The 12,001-nt window shown below is 41.9% G+C and overlaps 1 protein-coding gene across 11 annotated transcripts in view; it reads left to right on the plus strand.

Annotated features, from left to right (window-relative positions):
* The first annotated feature begins 9,304 nt into the window (after positions 1-9,304).
* Positions 9,305-12,001, plus strand: part of LOC310922057 (zinc finger protein 711-like) — a 33,292-nt gene continuing 30,595 nt past the window's right edge. For all 11 annotated transcript variants that reach the window (XM_083882372.1, XM_083882373.1, XM_083882374.1 and 8 more), the window contains exon 1: positions 9,305-9,360. The gene's annotated coding sequence lies outside the window, so the exon portion shown is untranslated. The remainder of the gene's footprint in view (positions 9,361-12,001) is intronic.

Consider the following 12,001-nt stretch of genomic DNA (forward strand, 5'->3'; position numbering starts at 1 on the left):
TAAGCAAAGGTATCTATGATTAACTGAGTGAACATCGAATTAGAAGTTGTGATTTAGTGATCCCATAAGAGGTTTGAACAGAAAGAGATGAGAAGAACCCCCCTGTGCCAGCAAAAGAAGTGAGAAGACATCTCTTGTAGTGGTGTGGTTTTGGTTTTATCAGTTTTATGTATGTATTTTTTCCTTGTATTAAGTTCATTTTTATAAGTTATAATGGTTTGCCCCGTGTCACCCATGTTCCACCCTTATTGGTTTCACCCCAACCCCAGTTATATGTCGGTCATAAGTTATCCAGCCCCTGGGTCTCGTCTGTCACTTTGGGGTCTCTCCCAAAAGTCTAGAAAGTTCCAGTAAGGACCCCAAGTGATTGGACCAGACTTCAGCTGTCTCCCCACCCGAGTTATTGATTTGTTACAATGTATGTCATTTATTTAGAGAGCCATGCCCCTTTGGCCCCTGATTTGTCCCCAGTTAGACCCATCCCTGAGTTTCTCCCCCCAATAAAAGGTGTTGCATCAGGGGGTTTCCCGCTTTTTTTCCCTTGCTTTCCCCCCCGCTGCTTCTGCTGAGGGGTGTCTGCTGGGGCAGATACCCTGATGAATAAAGCCAGCAGTTAACCCAGAACAGCCTCCCTCTTTTTTCCTGCTGTCGTTGCTTCACTCCTTCAAGCAAGCAAGAACTCACAGGGGTCGGTGAGGTTCATCCTGCTACCGAGCCATACCCTTCACTGTCAAGGTGTCAGGGCTGGCCGAGGCAGAGACAAGACACCTCTACAATCTCTGTTCCCTGAGATGAAGAATCCTTTGCCTTTGAAGTTGCTTATCTTTAAAAGGTGACACCCCAATATGTATGTGAGTCTATGGCCCATATGTAGTCACAGGAAAGGCTACGTGATATGGGAGGCTCCACAACTGCAGAAATTTCCTGGGCGGGCTGCTTTTGTGTGAGTTGGAAGCCACAAGAAGACTGTTTCTTTTGTAGAAAGTTACCAAACAACAGGAGAGACTTCTCTCTCTCAAAGACTGAATGAAAGACTGTTTTATAAGTAGTACTGACCTGGAGTTCTGAGTTTTGCCTCTTTACATTGTTTGTAGAAAATGAACAGTTTGTGGTGGGAGAAAGGGTTGGTTTAGAAATTTCATTTGTTTTTTGTTTTTTCTTATTTTCTTCTTCTTAGAGTGTGTTAATAAAATCTGTCTACTTTTAAGTTGAGGCTTGTTTTGCCTTTTTCTCCCAAATCCTATCTCCCAGAGGGAAAAGAGAGTAGATACTCAAACCACTACACTAAATTTGGTAAAACAGTATTCGGCGAACCTAAAACTACTACAAGACTGAAAACTGGGATTTATTTCCCATTTTCCAAAAAGTCTGAAGCATGTTATATTGTGATTTATGTTAAATGATTTTCCTTAGGTAATATGTGAAACTATATGACAAAACCAGAATCTTAAGGATTTTAGAAAGGGTTTTTTGATATTTGTTTTTTCCCTTAATGTAACAAAAATGCAAAGTGGGCACATTTCACTGAGTTTACTTCTACTGCTGCAAATTCTGTCAGAAATAAAAGAAGTTAGTCTGGTTCCCTCTCTTATCTTCAGAAACACACAAATGGTGTTAGCACATCTGTTTAGAGTCCAGACTATCAGTTTAAACCATTCTGACTGCAGAAATTCAGATCCAAAGGTGTCAGAGAATTGTGTCAGTGAATCGCTTTTTTCCGTTGTTATATGTGTGTATTATAAAAATGGCTTTTCGCAAGATGTGTGCTATATGATTAATAACATAGTAAGGATATAGGATATAAGTTTATTTCTGCTATTGGTAAAAGAAGATTAGATATAATGGGAGTAGTTGATGTAAGTATGCTTAAACTGTCTGTTTGGTTGGGATAACATCCAGTGAACATGTAAAGAAGACTCTGCTACTGATACACCAACTATCAGCATCTCCCACCTGCAGAAAGCATGGACCAAGGCCCAAACTGGAAGCGATAAAAAGGACACAGCCACAAAACACGCATGCTCTAAAAAGGCGGACCCAAGGAGGGGCCATGCAAAACAGTTCCTGGAATATGGAAACTAGTTTATGGAATTTTATGAATATTCATATATCGATATAACGAAAAGGGTATTTAACGAGTATCCCTGAGAAAGCAAAGTGTGGACTTGGCTGAATGCCAAGTCACCCGGCCGGCCGTTCTTGTTTTTTTCTTATCTCCTAATTGTCTTAATTATTTTATTAAACATAGGTTTGTTTTTTTTCAAATTTACCAAAAAGTGAACCTCGTTTTTCACAATTTGGGGTCTCGTCCGGGATATACCTCATCCCTGAAACCCCAAGAAATCCAGAGCGAAGGAGGCGCCCCGCCTGGGTTTTTGGCGGCCCAAAACTTTGTTTTTCCTGGTGAGAATTGGGGATTGCAGGTAAACATCCAAAGAGACAAGCAAGGAGAAAGAAAAAAGCAAGTAAGGAAAAGGGAAAAGGCTCCCTAAAACTGCAGTATTTTTGCTCCATAAAAACCTCATGCACGAAGAACCTGAGAAAGAAAATGGTTGTGAGTATTTCTCAGGGGAGCGGGTTAAAGGGGGGGTCTGTGTAGTGTGTGAATGAGACACTGGCTGAGTACCCCAGACTGGTGAAACAAGTGTGGTGTGGCTTCTCATGCTGTTCGTTATCTCGCAAAGGAAACGGCCAGCACAGAGGTGAAGCGAAAGATAAAAAGTGTGAATGTGACCCCCAAGTGATTGGGACAGGGTCCCAGAGCAAAGAGAGGTTGTAAAAAACCTCAGGTGGCTGGGACGGTCCCAGGGAGGGGTTGGACCCCTCAAAAAGGGAGCCGATAGTTTTCCTATACAATCCACTGGGAAAACGGGATACTGGGGGGGGAAAAACGTTTGAACCCCCTAGTCTGGGACGGAGTCCCAGAAAAAGGGGTTGGACACCTTAAAGGAAGAGAGCAAAGGACACCTAGACTTGCTGCTGAATTAAAAGGGCTACATAAGACCCAAGAGCATTTAGAGTTTAGCCAAATATAAGCATTTTTGGGTTTTTGCCAGATTGAGGATAAAAACACAAAAAAGGCTTGCAGGTGTAAGGTCCAAGACACCTGAGCTTTGGAAAAGGCTGCCAGGTTGAGGAATACTAAAAGCTTGAAAAGTGTGATAATCTAAGAACATCTGGGGGTTAGTCAAATACCTATGAGTAAAAACTAACAAATTTTTTTTTAAAAAAAGGGTACTAATCTTTTTGTGTTGTCTTTGTGTAAGTGGAAGTAAGTGCAGCTGAAGAGGTGTGCTTGTTGTGGAGTTTATTTGTGTTAAAGAAGTGAATTGTTGAAACGGTTAAAATGTCTAAAAGGAAAGAGGGGAACTGCAGGCCAGAGCGGAATTCTGAGAAGTTGTGCTCACAAAAAGGGGGAACTGTAAGGGAATTAATGAAGAATTCAGGTTCAAAAAGGTTGTTTACAATGACAGAAACGCAAGAAGCGGAATGGGAGGGGGAGAAGGAGGATTGGGGTCTCTTTGAAGCGTTGGCCCCTGTGCTGCTGCCTGCCCGCCCCTGCCCCTGCCCCTGCCCCTGCCCCTGCCCCTGCCCCTGCCCGCAACTGGCGCCGCCGCCTGTGCTCCCGTTCCCCTCGGCCCCCGCGCCAGCCCTAAACCCACCAATTGCTCAGTCTCACCCAGCCTTAGCTGCCCTGACGGCAGCCGCTCCGCCTGCCACACCGGGGGTCCCACTGCTCCGACCACTCCATCGCCGTCCACTTTCCCCGCAGCCCTGTCCTCACCTGCTTATGTTATAACACAAGCAGCTCACACCCCCTCGTTCTTAAAGGGCTCAGCGTAAAGTCCTGTTTTTCTCCCCTCTGCCTTAGAAGAATTAATCCATAAAACAGATTCTGTTCTTACATCTGTAATGAATGAATTTCTCTTTAAGACAGAAAGCCTAGTTAGAATCCAAAATTGTCTCGATTTGAGTTTTGAAGAGCTTTTATTGTTGTTGTTATTGTTGTTCTTGAGTGAATGTATGTGTAATATAGACTGCTGAGGTAAAATAAGAGTTTTTGTTTTGAAAGATGGTGTATGCAGCACATGGTGCTGTGCTGCTGAGCTGATGAGTTTTCTGTGCCTCGAGGAAAAAAGGGAGGGGATGGTGTTCGGGCTGTTGGATGGCAGAGAGGAGACCAGGCAGTGACTAGATGGAATCCTGAAGGTGAGACAGAAGCTTGGAGAGTCTTATGTTAAAGGTCTTGAAAGGTTTTTTGAGAATTTTGGAAATTCTTAAAGGTCTTAGAAGTTGTTTTTGTTTGGTTTGGTTTTTGGTTTTTTGAGAGTGCATTGAAATTGCCTAAAGAGATAGCTATAAGACATCAAATGCTGAGGGGTGACCTCAGAAATAGGAAGGAATAGTTTTAATGGAACAAAAGATTGAAGTCAAAAGAGTTGTGAGAGTTCTGGTGTTTGATAAGAAAGAATTAGAAGAAGAAGGAATTATGGATGAAATTAGATCTTTTGTTACTGGGAATTTTTTTAAACAAAATTAATGCTCAAATGCCATGAGTAAAATGTATGTTGGGAGTCCAAATGCAACCCAGATTGGAACCTAAAAGTAACACCCTATGAGATAATGTTTAAATTATGAAATAAAGAGAAATTAATGTTAAGAGAGTATAGCTTTACAATTGCAAAAATGGGAGAGGAAGTTCTTTAACCCCATAGTGAGAAAATGCTTTTTCAAGTATTGCAAGCAACTGAAGCTGCAGTATGGCTAAAAAACTAAAGCTGCAAATTTTGAATCAACGTCAGCAAAATCAAGAGACCAGTGTGAGAACCCAAAAATGAACTGTAGCATCTAAACCAAGTGATACAAAGTTAAATTTTAAACAGAGCTGAGTGGTCATAAACTGAAAAAGACTCAAGTAAATTTAGAAGTTATGGACAAAAGACTTTCTCTGTTTTACTTCTCTGCATGACACCTAAAAATCAGTCCAGTCTGTCAAATGCTACCTCTGTTTCTTCACAGCTACAAAAGAAATGGACTTTCAAGTAATTCTAGTGTGGGGAGTTGAAATTGAAATATGTAATATTGTTTTTTGAGAGTGTTTATGTCACTCCACTGTATAATATTGCAAGTACATAAAAATCACAAGAAGAAGACGGGCTCCATATCCCTAACATTTTGGCTAATTTATTTTAGGTTTTATATCTTACAGAACAAACAATATGTTTTTGCCTCCTTTATTTTTCCTATTTTTGTGTGTGTTTAAAGTACTTCTTTCATACTAACTTAAAGACATTTTATTACTTATTAATCTGTTTTGTTTAAAGAAGAAAGGCAGAGAAGAGCGCCTATGTGAAATACCAAGAGGATATGTTAGTGCTCACAAAATATAGAGTGAACTACTACCCGGCAGAGTGGGAATTAAGGAAAGAGTTTTCAACTAAACTAGTACTGTGTCAAAGTTAATACAGTAGCTGTGATTCCTTTGTGTACACACACAAACATACAGATATTTGTAACCAATACAGGATATTCTTCAGTTATGCTGGCAGTGTTGTCCCCACAAAAAAGTACAGATAATTACTGATAGAAATCTAGTTCTGTCAAGTTTATTCTCAAGAACAAATTTTTCTTCTACTATTTAGAAGTCATGAGAAGGGATATAAAGATTTGTTCTTCAAGTGGGTGGATCAAAAATAATTTAAGGTACTAATTATATAACTTTATAAGGTGGAAAAACTTTGTCATTCACTTCTTAGACAGAAGCTGAAATGTAGGTATTGGTTGAGAAGTTTTTTTGTTGTTTTTTTTTTTTTTTTCTCTTTTTTTAGGCAGTTCTTTGTGTGTCTTTGTTAAGAAACTTTTGAAGGTGTTTTGGTTTCTTTTTTTATATAAGAAGATGTCAGATTTTCTTGTGAAATATAAGGAAAGATAGTATGAATGACAAAATACTTGCTGCTTGGAAATATTATTGTGGTATATGCAAAATTTTTCTAGTAGTTTCATTTATTTCCCTACTTGATAAATTACTATAAATTTTGCAGAAACTATTTTGGAAAGGTTTTTTTTTTTTTCTTAGTTTTCCAACTAACTGCAGATGAGACCTAGCTCACAAAACTGGTGGTGTTAATTGTCAAAGGGGGTTCTCATCGAAGTTTCTAAAGAGTATCTAATCTTTCAAATCAATGCATGTCAAATTGAGTGTGTTTGCCTTAGATAGAAATAAATCCTATAGTGTATGTATCTTTCTAAGTTCTCCTAAATAGTGAAGGAAAATCTTCTAGAATAGCAAAAATTCATTGTCTTCCTACCCTAAGAATAGGCTAAGCAGAAGATTGGCCCAACAGAAACCTTCAATATGATAAAACTCTAACATTAGAAGGGGTAAAAGACGTTTCTGTTGTTTTTTGTTTTGTTTTGTTTTGTTTTTTCTTTCTCTCTGTAGTTTAAGTTATTTTTTTTATTAGTAGATTTTTTCTCTCTCTTTAAATTTCTTTTTAACCTGTCCCTCAATCCTAGTTACAGTTAAAAAGGTGAAAGCTTTCAAAAATTAAATAGTATCAGAAGTGATTCCCCAAAGAAGAAGATGACACCCTAATTTCAGTAAAATGATCATAAAGAAAAGTCACAGTACATGGAATAGCTGAACTAAAGATGCAGTTTTACTCGAAGTGCAGCTATGGCCAGCATAATTAATTGTCAGTTCTAAAAAGGCTTTGCAGCTGGCCTTTGGATTAAAAGACTTTACTGCCTTTTAGTGATGCATGTGTACATATATCCCAGTAAATGGGGATTACCAGTGCCTGTTGAGTGGGAAATACCTGAAGAACAGTAGAGAGAATTACAGTTAAAAAAAAAAAAAAAGTCAAAAGCAATTTGTCTGAAAACTAACAAACAAACAAACAAACAAAAAAATTGACAAGGAAATAGAGGGCAAGACTGAGTTGGCCGCTGTACTTGCCACCAAGAAGATCATATACTCCTGCTGTGAGTAGCAACCCCATAAGTATAGAGAGTGGAGGTATAAGCCATACCAAACCTCTGTTATTCCTTTTTCTGTCACTTCACTCATTCTTTGTCTTTTGCCTTATAGGATATTGGCAAAATCATGCTACAAATACTATTAAAAGTTCTATATGAAAAGACACCAAAGTTCCTTTCTTATTACACATACCCATATCGACAGTCACTGTTATAACCCATCCAAATTAGATAGTTGTATTCATAATTGGGAAAATATTAAATTGTGAAAAACTTAAGAACCAGTGGTGACTAGTTGGAAAGTAAGTGTCTATAAGAGGAAATAATGGAGGCTAGAAAACAAAGAATATGGCTCAAAGCCAAATGAATTATGAAAGAAGGAGTGGGGTTTGTTATATGTGTGTATTATAAAATTGTCTTTTCGCAAGATGTGTGCTATATGATTAATAACATAGTAAGGATATAGGATATAAGTTTATTTCTGCTATTAGTAAAAGAAGATTAGATATAATGGGAGTAGTTGATGTAAGTATGCTTAAACTGTCTGTTTGGTTGGGATAACATCCAGTGAACATGTAAAGAAGACTCTGCTACTGATACACCAACTATCAGCATCTCCCACCTGCAGAAAGCATGGACCAAGGCCCAAACTGGAAGCGATAAAAAGGACACAGCCACAAAACACGCATGCTCTAAAAAGGCGGACCTAAAGAGGGACCATGCAAAACAGTTCCTGGAATATGGAAACTAGTTTATGGAATTTTATGAATATTCATATATCGATATAACGAAAAGGGTATTTAACGAGTATCCCTGAGAAAGCAAAGTGTGGACTTGGCTGAATGCCAAGTCACCCGGCCGGCCGTTCTTGTTTTTTTCTTATCTCCTAATTGTCTTAATTATTTTATTAAACATAGGGGTTTTTTTTTAATTTACCAAAAAGTGAACCTCGTTTTTCACACCGTCACTTAGCCTCAGGTGGTGACACAATCTGACAAACTGTGGTGGTTATTGACCTCAATCCAGCTCTGTTGTACCAACCTCAGTGACCACGGAATGTGAGTGTTCAATTTGATATTCCACCACTGCTCCGAAAAGGAGTAGGAGGAACAGATAAAGGCAGTGCTGTCGATATCCATGGTGCTGGCAAGAGCAGAGCTGGCAAAACTGAGTCTCTCTCACCATTTCCCCCAGTGTTCGGTTTTGTCATTACCTTTTCCAGTTGTTTTCCCCTTCATTCCTTAATTGCATTGGGAAGTTTGAAATTATTTTGTCATAAGAATGTCTGTCTCTTGCTAGAGCTTGACAAAATTACTAGAATGTCCTTCCTACTGAGTTTATTTTGGTGTGTGTTGTGTTATGTGGCTTTACTCTTTAAAACAAAAAAAAGGGGAGGCGGGCCAAACGTAAGTCTCCAAGTTCTCTGCTAAGGAGGTGAAAGTCCAGGAGGATGAATCTTTTGAGAATTAGAGAAACTCCATGTCTCTCTTGACCTGAAGAGCCCAGAACTGGACACAGCAGTCCATCTGTGGTCAGTAGGGTCACCTGGGGATGCTCCATCTCAGGATGTCCACCTTGGGTTGCCCACCCTGTGTTGGCCCACCCAACTCCCAGACCCCAGGTGGCTCTGCCCTCTAAATCCCCCAGACAGGGGAACTCCTGCAATCCCTCAGGTAGCTCTGAGCAATCCCCTCTCAGCATCTTGAGGGATTTGGGTCACATTCTCCAGGAATCCACTTCTGCCTTTACACTTTACTTGGAAACAGAGCTCTGGCTTTGGATTCCTTTAAGGAATAGAAGACACGGAACAGGCACCAAGCATTGCCCAAGTCCTCCTTTGCTAAGATTTGTACAGCAGGCTCTTAATCTTGTGAGGAAGAGTAATACAAAGTTTCCAAAACAAGTTGCTATGCTTGTTATGAGAAGGTTCATGTCTGTATCCCAACTACTTTTATATATTAAAAAACTGGTTCAACTTTGTATTTACTTGTCACGTTTAACTAGGTAGGTCGGGTTTCCATGCTGAGAAGAGACTCTTGCCCGAGCTATTTAAATGTTGCATGTTTTATTCACTAGATGATTCCACTGTCCTCAGGGGGAGAATGTGTGTGGGAACTCCCTTCTTTGTCCATCACGGTGCCCCGGGCGGGAGTGAGGTGGCCCCGCGGTCCCCTCACGCCGCCGGGGGCGCGGGGGGGTCTGAGGGGGCGGCGGCGGCTGCGCCTGCTCAGCGCGCGGAGGCGCGCGTGACGTGCGGGGGGAGCGGAGCGGGGCCGCGCGCGCTCGCGGCCGCCGCCCGGCCCAGGCTGCGGGCGGAGCGGGCCCAGGCCCGGCGCGGCCCCGGCGCGTCCCGAGGGCCCGGCGCACCCCGGGCCTGCACAGGTGAGCTGGGGCACGAGCACGAGCACGGTGGAACCGCGCAGGCCGCGCTCCGGTACCGCCGCCGCGGTCACTGCGGGCCGCGGCCGTCCCTGGGCGGGCGGGCGAGCCCCGGGCGGGTAGTGCGGGCGGGCCCGGCGGCTGAGGGGCCGCGCGGGCGGGCAGAAAATGGCGGAACACAAGATGTCGGGCGGGGCGAGGAGCCCGCGGCTCAGGGCCGTGGGACGGCGTTATCCCGGCGCTGTGCCCGGCTCCCGGCCTGCACCGCCGCGGGACACCCGCTCCTTTGTCCCCACGCTTCCTCCGCCGCCTCCCCCCGCCCCGGCGGCACCGCGGACGCGCCCGCGCCGGGCACGCGCGGGAGGGAGGGAGGGAGGGTGGGTAGCGCCGGGAGCAGCCGGGATGCGCCGGGAGCCGCTGGCGCCAGCGGGCACCGGCAGCCCCGGCCCTTGGGCACCGGCAGCCCCGGCCCTTGGGCACCGCCGGCCGGCTCTGCCCGTGACTTTTACTACGGGAAGTTTTATTGGTGCAACGCGTAGATGTAATTTTCTTTTCTATTTACTATTTCTTATTTTAAGAGCCTTTAGCGCATTTCAGGCAGCGAGACAAAGTCTCGTTCACTGTTTTTGTCTGTGGCGTTTTACATGGATTTAGAGTGTAAGTTGTCGTGGTGTTTCCTAGGTGGACACAATAAAGGACTTTAAAATGGATGTGCTACTTTTTTATACGCGGTCTATTCTCTGCCAAGGGTCTGTGTTAACCTGCACGTTAGTTTATTAATTGGGGTTTTCTAATTAAGATTTTTGTGCAATCATGATGTTTCTCATTGCGTCTCTGTCGGTTGCTGCATTAAAATTAGGGGCAGAAGAAATGAAAACCGTGTCATCAGGCGAGGATAATTTTTTGTTCTTCAACTTGAATGTTAAGAAATGAAATGGTTACACAGCATCTGGTTTGTATTTTTCAACGGCGTTGAAGTTTATTTATTGTTCTATTGCTCTATGTTTGAGCCTGGTCCTTTTGGTTTAGTGCAAATCTCATATGCAGCTTGTGAATATCCAAAACACCAGCAGTGTATGATGTGTTTTCCTTTGGAGCATGTAAACAAGATATAAATTATTTAGAAGAAATCCAGTATTTTAAAGGAGAGATTAAGGGCTGACCGTGCAATTAGGCTTCATGTGGAAATACACCACCTGAACCTACTGGGAATAAAGGTGTGTATAAATTGGGGAGATTAACATTTGCAAGACCACACAAAATGTATTCCTAAAGCTACGTAAATAAAGAGCATGTATTTAAGCTGTAATTGGCATGTTGTAATTGGTGTTCTGTAGAAATGTTGTTTATGTTATACACATTTTAAATATGGCAACAATGCCTGGAAGCCAACACAGGGATTGGGAGTTTCCTTGTCCCCCTGGGAACACCAATGACACCCTGTTTTTCCTAGGAAGGGTAGAAGTGCTGAAGCATTGGTTATTATCCCTCCTTAAAATGCTTTGCTGAAGATCTCTGCATTTGGAGTGTTTTATTAAACTCTCTCTAAAATGAAAATATTCCTGGTTATTTTGTGATACTTTCTTTAGGAAGAGTAGGCTAAGAACAGATCATTGTGTATCCTGGGAATTTCCACCATTTTTTTCATTTGAGTGTTGCTGTTAGGTGTCCTTAGGTCATTCCACACTGCCAACCATTACCCTTGATTTTAAAAAATGCCATGTGCAGAAGTAATTTACAGTTGTAGTCAGAGGTCAGATATCACTTCTATTCTAAAATTCTGTGCTTGTCTCTGCTGAGCCCCATCTAAGGAAGAGCATTGGCATAAAGAGCGGAAATAGATTGAAATGAACCTCAGGCTCATTAGAAAGAGAACTGTTATTTTTCAGTAAAGCAAAACCATTCCAGATACAGACATATTTTAAAAATTTGGCTTTGAGACATTGCTCTGGAAGTCTCAGTGTAGGTTGCATGAAATACTTCATTTTGGGATGTGATGATAATGTGCTCTTTCCTGAGCCAAGATAGCATGCTGTAATTAAAAAAAAAAAATCAATGAAAAAATTAATGGAATATTTTAAAAATTAAAGTGAATATCTTATTGGCTGATGCTGAAGACATTTTCATTGTCTTTAAATATCCAGAGGAGAAGGAGAATTGAGAGGAAAAACTTGAGATGTTACAAGTTAGAGGAAGAGAGGAATGGATAAGTTTGGGATTGTGACAGGATGTGGAATTGTGGCTTTATGCTAATTTCTCCCTTTCCAAAGCTGTGATTGGATCTGTCTGGTGGTGTGGGTGTGTTACACAGTGTACTACAGGAGGAAGCTGAGAAGAGCCACAATTAATCACTGCACTGCATTTTTTGCTGTTCCCAGTTACAAGATTTGCCTGTGTATGTGACATGTAAAACTGCATCATCTGCACTGCTGCAACCTGTGAGCAGAACCACTCAGTTTGGTTCTAAGCTGTGGGCCTTACCCAGGGTTAATTCTTCCAGCAGTAGCAGGAAGGGCTTTTCCTGCTGTCACTGCATTCCTTTAAGATCCCAAAGTTGATATAAAAAAGAAATTTGTGATTGTGTGGTTGATTGAAGTCCATCCTTTGTCTGCAGTGAGGGTTTACAAGAACATTCTTCATAGGG

The sequence above is a fragment of the Zosterops lateralis genome (assembly GCF_965231275.1).
Source record: "Zosterops lateralis genome assembly, chromosome: W".
Taxonomy (NCBI): Eukaryota; Metazoa; Chordata; class Aves; order Passeriformes; family Zosteropidae; genus Zosterops; species Zosterops lateralis.